This window comes from Erpetoichthys calabaricus (genome assembly GCF_900747795.2).
Source record: "Erpetoichthys calabaricus chromosome 1 unlocalized genomic scaffold, fErpCal1.3 SUPER_1_unloc_3, whole genome shotgun sequence".
Lineage (NCBI taxonomy): Eukaryota > Metazoa > Chordata > Cladistia > Polypteriformes > Polypteridae > Erpetoichthys > Erpetoichthys calabaricus.
The window spans coordinates 463,292-477,680 of NW_026261594.1; the positions used below are offsets into that span (position 1 = coordinate 463,292).

General features: G+C 41.5%; 1 protein-coding gene across 14 annotated transcripts in view; it reads right to left on the reverse strand.

Annotated features, from left to right (window-relative positions):
- Positions 1-14,158, reverse strand: part of LOC114642397 (stonustoxin subunit alpha-like) — a 157,658-nt gene extending 143,500 nt beyond the window's left edge. For 3 of the 14 annotated variants that reach the window (XM_051921878.1, XM_051921872.1, XM_051921877.1), the window contains exon 1: positions 14,093-14,155. The gene's annotated coding sequence lies outside the window, so the exon portion shown is untranslated. Of the gene's footprint in view, positions 1-14,092 lie in introns of all 14 variants that reach the window. The other 11 variants (XM_051921882.1, XM_051921875.1, XM_051921881.1 and 8 more) reach the window with 7 other exon arrangements.
- Between the last annotated feature and the right edge of the window lie 231 nt (positions 14,159-14,389).

The following is a 14,389-nucleotide window of genomic DNA, read 5'->3' on the forward strand; positions in this document are numbered from 1 at the left end:
GCAAACAAATCAATAGGGCTGTTTGGCTTTTAAGTATGTGAAGCACCCTGCAGATTTTGTTTTTTCTTTTTCTCCAGCTTTATGGAATTTTTTTTGTTTGTTTCTTCTGTCGTCCCAGGCATTGGACCTTACTTTATTTTTTGTTATTTAGTATAGCCTAATCTTATTTTATATTTTTTGTTTTAATAAACATTTCTTTCTTCGCCTTGTAAAGCACTTTGAGCTACAACCATTTGTATGAAAATGTGCTCTAGAAATAAATGTTGCTATTGTTACTTCCTTGTTGGTGAAATCTGCCATGCTGTAAGGAGTGTAAAAATTGGTATTCGAAGAGGGCATTCCCTGCTGGGGTCACCATGTGCTGCTATACCTTGTCTTCAACTTCTTCTTACACCACACCAGTTTCCCACTTCTTGGCTTTTCCAGGATTTTTTTTCTCTGAACTAAAAGGGGTTCTTGATAAAGGCTTTCCTCTGTCGCTTCTTCTCTCTCTGCTTTTTCTGGATAATTTCTATCCTACCTTAGAGCTTAGCTGGCTCAGGGCTCCTTGTCTGCATCATCTGCTTTCTGACACTTTTTCTTGAGAATCCTTAGCTCTTTCTGAATTTATGCCTCCTACTGGGACTTGCTGATAGTCTGATTGTCTTGCCTTCCTTCAAGTCAAAGGCATCACCGCATGCCTAATACACAACCTGTACCATGACATTAATTTTCTTGGTATCATCTCCTTTCAGCGTACTATCCAGTATACTATTGAAGTATTACTAGTGGATAGTATATACTATCCAATTTTACCCATCAACGATCTGCTACTGGTGATAAATTTGACCGTGGCTTAATCTCAAAATCCTCTATGACTTCAGATTCAGCATCCCTTCTTCAACTTTGAGTAGATTCAGCAAAGAGGTCCGAGGCTCTGTGGTTTGCCTCCTCCATTGACATACAAGCCGTACAGTACTAAGAACTGGATTTCTGATGGATAGCAAGTGCTTTGCATAGTTAAATTTGCTCATTGCGCTTGGACTTACTATACCTTGATGAATCTTCCTACCATGTTAATTCTTGAAAATTTGACCAGAGACCTTGAATCTTCTTTTAGTTTCACTCTCCATTCTTGCCACATCCCATCTTGTATCTTGTAAGGAACCTCAGGCACCACCTTTTCCCCTTTTTAGAAATGAGGGCTATGCACTCCACGTCTAACATCAGTGTACGTTTTTGTTTTCTCTTGAAGGAACATCATCAGCCTTGCAGTGAAGATGAGGAGGAACGACATTGAGATGTATTTGTATTTTTCCAACATAAAGGGTAAATCATGTGGTGTAATAGCATGTGGTGTTGAATGGCATATTGGAAGACATTCTGAGAGTTCAGGTATCCAGGGTTTTACTTATAAGATAACAGACTGAATGAAGCCTTTAAGAACATATTGAAATCTTTAAGTGCCCTGTCTGCAGTCAGATGATATACTGAAGTGTGTATGTGATGAATATTCTATCACTCACTTTTCAGAAATGCTGCAGAGTCTGAAGATGTGAATTGACAGGTGTTATCTGACACAAGGGTGTGTAGATTTATGAATTTGTTAGGACTGAGATAAGGAAATGTATGACATTTTGAATGGAAACAGAAACAGAGAAGGTAACTTCTGACCACTTGCTATGATAATCAGTCAGGGTTGGTCTATAGCAATAATTCCAGACAGCTGTTTCAAATGGACCCCTCACATCTATTACCAGTTTCTCCCAGGGTTCAGATGGAAATGGCACAGGTGCAGAAAAGGGAATTGGCTGTCTTATGAGAAGATCGACATAGTTGACAGTTTTTAACATGAACTAAAACCATGTCATCTATACCTGGCCACCAACAGAGATGACACACACACTGTCTAGTTTAAACATTTCATTGCTGACCTCGAGGAGTGAATGTAACCATCATGTGACTCTGAAAGAAAGGAGCAATGAGACGAGCACCACAGAACACATAACCATCTTGCACACTGAATTAATCTCGTAATCAGAAATATAGACACTTAACTGTATCAATAGCATTAAGAGAAGATGGCTAACTATTGGTAATCTGAGTTCTCAGGGCAGCTAATTCACTGCAAAATGCAGAGGCAGAAACAAACAGTGCAGTTAGAGCAAGAGACTAAATCAGCACAAACTCCGTTTCGTTGTCAGAAATCGTCTCAGCAGTAGCACTGAAGGACAAGCAAGAGAGGCAGTCAGCAATGTGATTCTGTGACCCCGGATGATAAGCCACAGTGTAGTTAAAACAGCACAGTCACAATGCCCAGCGTGCCATCTACATGCCTGGGTGATCAGACACTTTGGAGGACAACAGAGTGTCCTGATGATTGGTGTGGACAGGAAGTTTCAACCCCACCACCAAGCCCTCCATTTCTCAACAGCCCACATACATCCAAGGTCCTCTTTATCAATTGTGGAATACTTTAAAGTGCTTTCAACATTTGTGTTGTGGTACTTTATAACTTAATGATTATATAACTAGCACACCAACACACCATTATAACACATTTTTTTATTACTATGCAATTTTTCTTTTGTCTTTCGTTTACCAAAAAGAATAGGGAATGATGCCATAATTTCAATGTGATAAGTATTAATTCTTGAATATTTCAATGGACAGCATAAATTTAGTAAGGAACATATCAGTTTAATTTAAACAATTGTAGATCTCAGAAAGCAGAAGCATTAGATATGCTAAATAGTCAAAAAAAAAGTACTGTGATGACAAACAGCTAACTTAAACATTTTATACTATTAATTCTTGTTGTTTTCAATGAATACAGTGATCCCTCGCTATATCGCGCTTCGCCTTTCGCGGCTTCACTCTATCGCGGATTTTATATGTAAGCATATTTAAATATATATCGCAGATTTTTTGCTGGTTCGCGGATTTCTGAGGACAATGGGTCTTTTAATTTCTGGTACATGCTTCCTCAGTTGGTTTGCCCAGTTGATTTCATACAAGGGACGCTATTGGCAGATGGCTGAGAAGCTACCCAACTTACTTTTCTCTGTCTCTGTTGCTCTGACTTTCTCTGATCCTGAAGTAGGGGGATTGAGCAGGGGGGCTGTTCGCACACCTAGACTATACGGGCGCTCGTCTAAAAATGCTGAAAGATTATCTTCATGTTGCTACCTTCTGTGTGCAGCTGCTTCGTGAAGCGACATGCTGCACGGTGCTTCGCATACTTAAAACCTCGAAGGGCACGTATTGATTTTTGACTTTGTTTTTCTCTGTCTCTCTCTCTCTCTCTCTGCTCCTGACGGAGGGGGTGTGAGCTGCCGCCTTCAACAGCTTTGTACCTGCGGTGCTTCGCATACTTAAAAGCCAAACAGCCCTATTGATTTGTTTGCTTTCCTCTCTGTTTCTGACAGCCTGTGCTCCTGACGCGCACTCCTTTGAAGAGGAAGATATGTTTGCATTCTTTTAATTGTGAGACAGAACTGTCATCTCTGTCTTGTCATGGAGCACGGTTTAAACTTTTGAAAAAGAGACAAATGTTTGTTTGCAGTGTTTGAATAACGTTCCTGTCTCTCTACAACCTCCTGTGTTTCTGCGCAAATCTGTGACCCAAACATGACAATATAAAAATAGCCATATAAACATATGGTTTCTACTTCGCGGATTTTCTTATTTCGCGGGTGGCTCTGGAACGCAACCCCCGCGATGGAGGAGGGATTACTGTATCTTAATTTGGAATGTTTTACTATTTTGTAATGAACTTCTTAGATTCATTAAAATGATAAGGTAACTAATTAACTAACTAACTAATAACTCCTGTGGACCCACCACTTACTGGAGGAACAGGGTCTGGATAGAATGTGACGTGGGAAATAGTCAAAGGCAGAGGCCTTATTGGATCAGAACCCAAACACACAAATTGACTCTTGGGATGTGGAATGTCACCTGTCCTGTGGAGTAGGAGCTGGAGTTGGAGGGTGAGGAGGAGAGCTACCAACTAGATATACAGTTGTTGGGCTCACGTCCTCCCACTCACTTGGCTTTGGAACCAAACCCCTTGATTGAGGCTGGACTCTCCTTTACTCTGGAATTGTTTGGGGTGAAAGGCCTCAGGTGAGAGTGGGCTTCTTGTGTCTCTGCCTCATCGATGCCATGTTGGAGTTTGTCCCGGAGAATGAGAGGGCTCCCTGTCTGCAGCTGATGTTCACGGATGGGAGGACTCTAACTGCCCATAACCCAAATGTCAGTTCATAGTAGCAGGTCTTATTGGATGCCTGGAGGGGATCCTGGAAATGGTCCCAGCTGGGGACTCCATAATTCTGCTGGGTGACTTTAACACCCAGGTGGATAATGATGGAGACACCTGGAGAGGTATGTTTGAAAATATATGGTCACCTTGATCTAAACCTTGTAGCAGTAGAGGCGTGGAGCCACCTCTAACACCCTCAGGTACCACTCCAGACACTGAATAAAAGTCCAAGACTTCTTTATTGTATCACAATAATGTGCACAAAGCACCCTCCACTCCACACTCATAAATCACAATAATTCTCTCTCACAAAACCAATCCTCCTCGCCCAGACACTTCGCCCTCCTACCTCCCAGCTCAGCTCAGTGTCTGGGCTTTCCCACAGTCCTTTTATATCCCCTGACCCGGAAGTGGTTCCTGTCCAAACCCACAAGTCCTTCTTCCTTCTGGGTCAGGGTAAACAGTCCTTATTCTTCCGCCCGGGAGCACGTTGTTCCTTCCTGTCACGTGATGATGACGTACTCCCGGGTTATAGGGCACATAAGAGTCCACTAGCCCCCTACAGCGACTCAAGGTATCCAGCAGGGCTGTGTATATAAACTACAAAGTCCATAAGGCCCTGCTGGAATTCGGGGCACGATCATGCTGTCCGGAGGGCTCCTCCTGGCGGCCTGGGGGTGGCGACCGGAATCTGTCGCCGGCCGTCCATCACAACCTGAAGAGTATTTTGTTTGTGGTCATCCATGCTAGGCGTGGTTTGTTCATAATGAACACCATGTTCAAACATAAGGTGGCTCATAAGTGTACCAGAACACCTTAGGCCAAAGATCTATGATCAATTTCTTAATCTTATCATTAGGTTTGCACCCTTATATTCATGTGAAGTGAGGGACAGAGCTGTCAACTGATCACCACCTGGTGGTGAATTTGGTCAGGTAGTGGGAGAGGCATCTGGACAGACCTGGAAAGCCCAAAGAAGTAATGAGGGTGGACTTTGAACATCTCAGGGAGCCCCTTGTCCAGAAGACTTTCGATTCCAACTTCCAAAATAGCATTTCCTGCATCCCAGGGGAGGCTGGGGACATGCAGACCGAATGGCCCTTGTTCATAGCCTCCATTGTGGAAGCAGCTGCAAAGAGCTGAAGGCCATAGGTGCATCTCGAAGTAGCAACCCAAAGATCAAATGGTGGACACCACAGGTGAGAGGTGCCATCAGGCTGAAAAAGGATTCCTTCTGTGTATGGTTAGCAGACGAGACTCCCGAAGCAGCAGAGACATACCGATAGGCCAAAAGGACAGTGGCCTTAGTGGCCAGTGTAGGAAAAACCCAGGTGTGGAAGGAGTTCAGAGAGACCATGGAAAGTGACTCTTGATTGGGCTCAAAGAGGCTGTAACAAACCATCAGGCAACTCAAAAAATGGAAGGCAGGGATTCACCAAGGCCATTCTCAGTAAGGGTCAAGATGTGCTTACCTGGACTTAGGATGTTGTCTGGGAATGGAAAGAACATTTTGATTAGCTCCTGACCCCAATAGACATGCCCTCTGTAGGGGAGGCAGAGCCAAAAGCTGATGAGGATAAGCCGAGGTAGTTAAGCAACTCTGCAGTGGCAAGACCCCAGAGGTGGATGAGATCTGCCCAGAAATGCTGAAGGTTCTGGACATTGTTGTACTGTCATGGCTGACAAACCTTTTCAATGTTGTGTGGTCATCGGAGCTTTGCCTCTGGAATGGCAGACCAGGGTGGTGGTTTCCATTTTTTAAAAGGGGAGTCGGAAAGTATGCTACAACTATTGGGGTACAACATTCCTCAGCCTTCCTGTAGCTTATTCTAGGGTACTAGAAAGGAGAAACCACCCAATCGTGGAACCTCAGGGGGTTGGGGAGGAAATGGTTGAGTGTAACTGCAGTATTTGACTAATCTGTTATTGCACATGCCTTCCATAATCGGCCTTCTTGTAATTTTTAATGTTTAGCTTGTTATCTTAATTAGTAAAACTTACATCCACTCTCATTCACATTGTACTTTGGCAAAGTGTTTCTGTTATGTGCAGTGGATATCAAACTTTTGCTTGCTAGTTTATGGGAGCCTGCTGAAGAAATAACATTAAATAACTGGTTGTTCTATTTGTTTTGTATTGTTTTGTTTTTTTTTTCCCATTATTTGTCTTAAAGTTCAAACAAGAGGCATCTGCAGCTATACATCTTCAAATATGGAGGTGCCCATAACATCAGTGCCAGGATTGCAGCAAAGCCCTGCCAGTTCAACAAATTATTCATTTATGTATTATGGTATTTGTTACCTTGTATTAATCCCTGAGGGTAAATTGTCTTTTCTCATGATCGTTGGAGGTCAGAGTGCAAGGTCAGCCATTGTACAATGCCCCTGGAGCAATTTTCAGGTTAAGGGCCTAGCTCAAAGACCCAATGGAGTAGGATCCCTTCTAGCAGTAATGGGATTTGAACCAGAAACATTCCAGATGCTAGTTAATATCTTTAGTCTCTGAGTCACCAAGGAGTTTTATTATTACTGTTTAGTTTTATTATTTAAAATTATCTTTTACTTTAAGAACAATTACCTGTCCTATATAACTAAGACTGGTTCAGGTTTGAGGTTAGTACAAAAGAAAATTGAACGGTCAGAGAGCTTGTCTGGTCCTGAGTCAGGCACTGCTTGTGGCCTTTACATCAACACCATCCTATTTGCCTATATGTCTGCTAATGAAATCTGTCATTGTCCGCTCTCAGAATGGGGGCTCAGCCACAAAGAACAACTAAAGTGGGTTTTGAAACCGGCGAACTGCTGAGATTTCACTGTCAAAAGGACACAGCATTACAAATGGAGAGGGGAAGAGCAGACTTGGAGAAATTGTGTCTGTCAGAACTCACTTGTTTCACATTTCACTTCACTGGCAGATGAACGCTTCTATGCTCTGACGAGTTCAATTCCAGCTTCACCCGAGTCATTTCCAGGTGATTTCAACTAATCGAGCAGTTTGACCCTCATGTAGAGCAATCAGCTTAAAGCATTATAGAGGCCAACACAGAAGAAAGCTGTGAAACATTAACTTTAAACTAAAAGGATCATTTTATAAGTGACATGAAGTAAAAAAGAAACAAAACCGATATTGACTTTAATCTATATAGCATGTTTGATTGAAGTCTACGGGTATTTGTGAAAAGACCAAACAAGACCAATAACAACTAGAAACTGCCTGCCTTGAAATACAACGAGTGATGAAGTGCTGCAGGGCCTGTAACAGCCGTGATCTGTCAGAACTGCACTCAAATAAGACCAGAAAAACGGGATTTACAGGAAACACACGGCTGGATCTCAAGTTACAATCAGGGACTTCTCAGGTACTGCAATTATTATGGGCCACTTCAGGAATCTGTGACAAAGCTATCCATTTGTAACACAGAAAACACAGTGTAGATGTGTTCAGGAGGGGCTTAACTGTGACATACCGAAGTCACTTGGGGTCTGACTTATCAGAATTCTGAATGAACAAAATGGACTGTCAGGCCCTTCAAGCACAGCGAGTGAGCACAATGAATGCCAGTTTGACTAAATAGTGAGGTGGGCTACAACCACACGGTGCTCACTTTGGACTCAGAATAGAACTTCACTACACGGCACTTGTGCCACACTTATGGGGGATTTCAGAATTCCTAAGTCATCAGTGCTTTAATATGAACAGATACCTGGATGGAGCCTCAGATTCACAGTAAGCATTTCCTTGTTGCACTGTTTGTGAGGATGTGATAAAACAAAACACCTATAAAAGATGACCAGTTCATCCTACTTTGCAGACTCTGACTTCAATAATTTCTTTTCAGGTAAAATTGCCCAGCATCTCTACTCAGGTCATCTTTTAACTGTGTTGTCCTCATTTTATCACAGCTACATAATAGAAGTATGCACTACTGTTTTCTTGTTTTACTGGAAACCATCACTCAGGTGTTAACAGTCTGCCATGTAGATCCTGCTCTCCATTGATCCTGACCGTGGAATCCTCTTGTCCTCAGACCCAACACTTTCAAATCTCTGCCATCTGCCATCATTCAAAAGTCTTTTCATCCAAACAACAGCATACATTTCTAATTGGGGTGTCCATACCATGTCACCCTACTTCCCATGATACCCTGACATCTTGCTTACATCTTTATTTATTTTTCTTTCTCTTTTCTTTCTGTCCTGATGAGCAGCTCCTACTTCTTCTTGATGGCTCAGATTGTACCCCCATACATCAGCACTGCTGAGACTCCTATCTTATGTAACTTACAGTTACATTTTCTTGACAGTCTTTGACCATTTGTATCTCCTCGCACTTTCTTCCATTTTCTCAGCTCGTCATCAGTTCCATGATGGCCATTGCACAACCACCTCTTGTGTCAAACACCAAGGCCAGATATGCAACTTGGTTTATTTGTTTCAGCTCGACATTTCGGCTGTCTATGGCTCTTTTTCTCTCATTCTTGTTTTATTGAAAAATATTTCTTATAATATCTAAACTTTAAATTACAACAAGATTTTCCTTATATATATAAACACCACTCTATACTACTAAAAAATGAAGGGAAGGTTTTCTTCAGGGCGATGCCATAGGGGAACCATTTTTGGTTTCCTAAAGACCATTCCACATGAAGGTTCCAGAAAGAACTTTTATTTATTTAGATCCATAATCTGCTCCATACAGCAAATACCCATGAAAAGATGGTAAAAGCCTTGTGAAACACCAATTAAAAGGACTCTTGCTGTGTTTCATATCAGAGGCCAAGTTCAGGTTTTCTTGATCTACGAATGTCCTGCTAAGTAGTCTGCCAAACAGTAAACACTTCATTTTTTTCCAAATATCAGGCACAAAGTACAAAGAACCAACTTCATATGCAAAGAACCCTTCCCACAATGAACTGGCACATTGTCAAGCAATGGTTCTACAATAATCCACACAACCCACTGATGAATTATAAAATACTAAATAGGGGCCACCACCAAGAGCATTTAGCACATAAGCCGCATTTATATCGAGATGCTATTCTGAGCCAGCATTGGTACCACCAAAGAGGATTAGTGCAAGTCACGCTTGGCAACCAAGAAGTCAACCCTTAGCCTGGCACATGCCAGCGTAAAAGTGAAGCTAAGCATAATGTAGTGGAGTTCACAAAAGTCCTGTTAAATGAGAAAGAACACCTCAGAGAAAGTTTGCATTGTTTTTGTTCTTTGTAAATTGTCTAATTTTGTGTATTTTTTAAAAATTAATCTTACATGTTCACTACAAAATAATAAAACATCACAGCCTAAACTAGGGGTCGCCAACCTTTTTTCCCCTGAGAGCTACTTTTACAAAACAAAAATTGCAGAGAGCTACTCCTGTTTTCTAACGTTTCTTCTCATAGCTTATTTCAAATGTTTTGCCTGAACATTTACAAAATGTTGATGTCCACAACTCACATTTTGTATTAAAACATCACAAAAATATTGAGTTCACCTGCAAGGGCATTTTGAATTTCTGTATGCATTTTCTAGTGTATCTCACACTACTGAATTAAAACATGAATGCTGTCAACACAAAACAATGCCATTCAAAATCCACAGATCTGACTTCTTCATTTGTCATTTTGTCACATGTCACTGTGTCACTTTATTCACAGGTCCAGTGTCATGTGTGACGTGTTGTTTAGTCAGTCAGATGACTGGCACTGAGGTGTCTGGTGGAGTGGAGCCATTCAGGTTCACTCTGATGGAGTCATTTAAGTGTCCGTCTGTCAGTTTTGTTCTGAACTTTGACTTCATGACATTCATGTCAGACTCACAGAGGTATGGAGACCCAAACAAAGAAGACATTTTCAGAGCTGCTTGGTGAAGACTCTTATAATTATCTGGCTCTACTAAGCTCCAGAAATGCTGAGAATGCTGTTGAGACTTTAACTGCACATTATTTTGAAGGTTTAATGATATATAATATAGACAATCCAATGTCTCGCTGTCTGTCTGTCTGTCTGCTTTTCACGAGAGAACTACTTAACGGATTTAGATCGGGTTTTTTTCTAATGTCACCGCTGAGTTAGAGGCCGACGATGTAAAATACATATCATTCATAGCATCAGTGCACAGGTCTGTCCTTTAAAATGACACTGACATGAATGGCCAGTCATATCGTCCAGTCTGACCCTCTTGACGAGGGTAAAGTCCTTCAGCAGGAGTGGCACTGAGACGTCGCACCGCTCACGGAAGCTGCAGTTTTCTTAGATTGCCGAATGCACAAAATAATTCTGCATGTAAGCACATATCCTTGGAATTCTTGTATATAATTTATAATTGCTGCCAAACGATTTTCATGTTGCTCTTGAATACTTACTTGTTTTAAAGTGTTTCAAGTATAACGTTCCTAAAATAATAGGTTTACATTTTTTATGTGAATAATAGCATTAATATTTAATTATGCAGAGCACAAATTCCGAACTGTAACGTACTCATGCATAGATCTGGATGCCTTGTATCCTCTATTGAATTTCCATTTTGTGTTATTATCAATCAGCTATTATTTCTTGATCAACAGCTAAAAAGACCGCTACTGTCTCTGTTACCTATTCTTCTGTTTAATGACAATTAAATAAACTCTTCAAATTTTCAGAGCAGTCCCATAATACACCACACATACATTGCATAGATTGCATCATACATAAAGTCGGCTTAAAGCGGATGTTGAGCTCCTCTGAGCTCTGATTGATGTTATTGATGATCGACTCTTTGCGCTGCTTAAACCTCATGAGTGCTCACATAATCGTGGATTGCCGAGGTCCACCTTCAGTTAACGAGAAACACGTGGTGTTCGTGTAGCTGACTCACCGTTGATTGGAAAACACTTTTACTCAAGTGGGGATTACTTAACTAAATCATGGAATACCATACAGGAGTTTTAAAAAATCACGTATCACAATACACAACACAAACTTTACAAAACCCCACACACATGAATCACAATACATAAAGCCACATGAACATGTAACACATACCAAGAACCTCAACCTCCTCTTTATTGCATCAGAAATCCAGTCCCTGAAAATACAGCAGATCCAAATATGCAAAACAAATTGAACCCAAATGAATTAAATACACAATGTCAATGCAGGTAAGTTAGATCTTTCACACAGATACACAGTCTCTTAAGGCCCACCAGTATAACTGCTCCAGTTAGCCCACTGCCTATGGTATCTGACAATCTGCCCTCAGGATTAATTCAAGATGCCAGTTGAGTTGTAAAAAAAAGTTGAGCCTTCCACCTCTTGTCTTCTCTTTTTTGATTATGAAACAATATCCATTTTTTAACATGCTACCTGATCATATGATGTTCTCTGGTGGCCCTGACATGCCAAGAAGGATCTTGCAGCGTAGGCAATAGAAACTATCAGGGTACAAGTTGTTCAGCAAGTGGTGCAGAGAAATAAAAATAAAATACCACACTTTTACTAATGTAGATTTGTTACAATCTGATGATTCTCTGCTGACTTTGACACAATAAAGGCCAATATGTCCCGTAAATCACCAACATGAACAGGCAACAAGAGGACAAACTAAAAGTGACAGCTGCACCAATCCCATGGAAGGCCAATGATCTGCTTTCAGAGATCAAAATGCATTCAAAGATTCTCAGTCAAAAATCTGAAAGACGTGTCAAAACACAGCTGATCAAACAAGCTCTAACAAAAGAGAAGTCTGTTTCCATCGCAAAATCTTTGCAAAATCAAACAAGAAGCACCTAGCAATTTATACCTTAGGTAGGACAGAGGACACACTGGGCCACCATCTTAAAGAAGGCCATTAAATGATGTCACATGGTAGCAATAACATCATAACCATAGCCAATATGGCTGTCACAATAACCCAAATCATACAAAATGGCAGTGTTTGTAATGTAAACACTGAGATAAACTGACGTCAGGTGATATCAGCAAAATATTAACACAAATTAACAATTGCTGCAATTTCATTTGGTAAAATACTTTCACGGTATTTTGGTAAAATACGGTCCAATGGAGAAGTTGTAGATGGACTTGAAAATGGCTAACCAATCACAATCAACATGACACCTGTCCGAGCTCAAACAGTTTGACAAGAAAGAATTAATGGGGACAAACAGCAGAGCAGAGAGAGAGAAAGAGAGACCTGAGCACAGACTCCAGGCTGTCATGGCTGCCATTTACTAAACACTGACTTGAAGGGGTGACTACTCCTCTGTTACTTGGTGTTTTATATTTGTAGCTAATTTAGACCACTTTACAGTGACACATTTTCACTTTGAGATTTGACTGGTGCCAAAAAGACAAATTCAATCCTCTGAGATCCAGTATTGTCTATCCATCCATTATCCAACTCACTATATCCTAACTACAGGGTTACAGGGGTCTGCTGGAGCCAATCCCAGCCAACACAGGGCGCAAGGCAGGAAACAAACTCCAGGCAGGGCGCCAGCCCACCGCAGAGCACACGCACACACACACACCAAGCACACACTAGGGACAATTTAGAATCGCCAATCCACCTAACCTGCATGTCTTTGGACTGTGGGAGGAAACCCATGCAGACACGGGGAGAACATGCAAAGTCCACACAGGGAGGACCAAGGAAGCGAACCCAGGTCTCCTTACTGTGAGGCAGCAGCGCTACCCACTGCGCCACCGTGTCGCTCCATCCAGTATTATATCACAAGAAAATGTGAAACCTGCCAAGAGGTGAATACTTTTAAAGGTGAATCTTTAAATATGTTTAAAATAAATAGTTACTGTAAAAGAGCACAAGTGTATTCAGAAGTGCAGATGCCAAAACCCCAATAATCAAGAAAAAGGCCTGAAAAAGTCACATAAACAAAAATAAAATCAAATCTTAAAAACTAGCAGTACAGAATGCATGAGCAGAAATTTCCTTTAATGAAACAAGATAAAACAAGTCAATTTATTGGCAGCAGTAAAAATGTAAAAATCCTGAGATAAAACTCAATCTGACTTGATGGAGATGTCAATAGCATGTTGGAGTCGTCAGAGATTTAGAATTCAATTTTCTATCACATATTGGCCTTCAGAATTAATGCACTGCTATCAGGACTGACAATCCATCCATCCATTATCCAGCCTGATACATCCTAACTACAGGGTCATGGGGGTCTGCTGGAGCCAATTCCCCACACAGAGCACAAGGCAGGGAACCAATCCTGGGCAGGGCACCAGCCCACCGCAGGGCACACACACACACACCCGGGACAAGTTAGAATGCACCTAACCTGCATGTCTTTGGACACCCAAAGGAAATACACGCAGACACGGGGAGAACATGCAAACTCCACGCAGGGAGGACCCAGGAAGCGAACCCAGGTCGTCTAACTGCAAGGCAGCAGTACTACTCACTGCGCCACCGTGCCTCCCCAGGACTGACAAGAAACAGTAAAAAAGAAACAGCAACCATGGCAGCCGAGAGCAGCGACGAAACATAAAAATGAGAATTTCACTCAGCTGTGTACGTGTGATAATACACTTACACTAAACAGAACTAAACAAACAGAGCAAGGATTCTCCCATTTTACATCTATAATAACTTTCATTTTTATTTTTCCTATTTGTAAAGCACACACATAGGTGTGACACTGCGCTACAGACAGAAATGAATGCCGATGTTGTTTAGGACCTCCAGGCCAGACAACTCTGTCCTGCTCTGCCAGCTCAGTATAATTTAACGTCTTTGTTACCAACAGTCAAATACGAGATTCTGATAGTCACCTGCAGCCCTTCAGTGTCCTGAGTGACCAGAATATCACAAGTTACTCTGAGCAGTTTATTAGTTTTATTCTCCTTACCTGTTTATGTCCCTGATCACCCGTGAACTGACAACGTGACTTTATTCAATATGCTGCTGCAGGCCCTTTGATTTTGGCAGGCAGGCGTTGTCAGTTCTGAGGCCACACCTGAGACTGCAGCAGGACTCGGCTTGTCTCTCAGCTCTCTGGCTGCTGTTTTTGCATTCCAACAAAGTCTGAAAGCAGCAAGTGTGGTCTTGTGACTAATGTAATAAAAATAAACAAGAATGCTGTCTGCTGAGTCTTCATCAGTGAAAGGTGCCACTTTACCATCTGGTGCTCCTTATTAACAGAAAT